General features: G+C 80.7%; 1 protein-coding gene across 1 annotated transcript in view; it reads left to right on the top strand.

Moving 5' to 3' along the window:
- OLFM3 (olfactomedin 3) overlaps positions 1 to 212 on the top strand; it is a 66836-nt gene that overhangs the window by 422 nt on the left and 66202 nt on the right. The window lies entirely within an intron of this gene.

Here is a 212-nt window from a genome sequence, read left to right as displayed (position 1 = left end):
AGCGGGCGACGCGGCTCTGCCGGGCGGCCGGATGGCCGCGGGGGGAGGCGGGTGCGCGTCCTTGGTCGTCCGATCGGCCGGGCGGGGGAGGTCGTGGCGGAAACGGCTGTCCCCGGTCCCGGGATTACCGGCTTGCCGGCGCGAGGCGGGGACGCGCCGGTGGCAGCCGTCAGAGGGGCTGCGGGCGCGGGCACGCTGCAGCGGGGCCCGCG

Source organism: Haliaeetus leucocephalus, unplaced genomic scaffold (genome assembly GCF_000737465.1).
Source record: "Haliaeetus leucocephalus isolate CR32 unplaced genomic scaffold, Haliaeetus_leucocephalus-4.0 Scaffold172, whole genome shotgun sequence".
Taxonomy (NCBI): domain Eukaryota; kingdom Metazoa; phylum Chordata; class Aves; order Accipitriformes; family Accipitridae; genus Haliaeetus; species Haliaeetus leucocephalus.
Note: the sequence above shows the minus strand (reverse complement) of the source record. Positions and strands in the feature narration are given on the sequence as shown.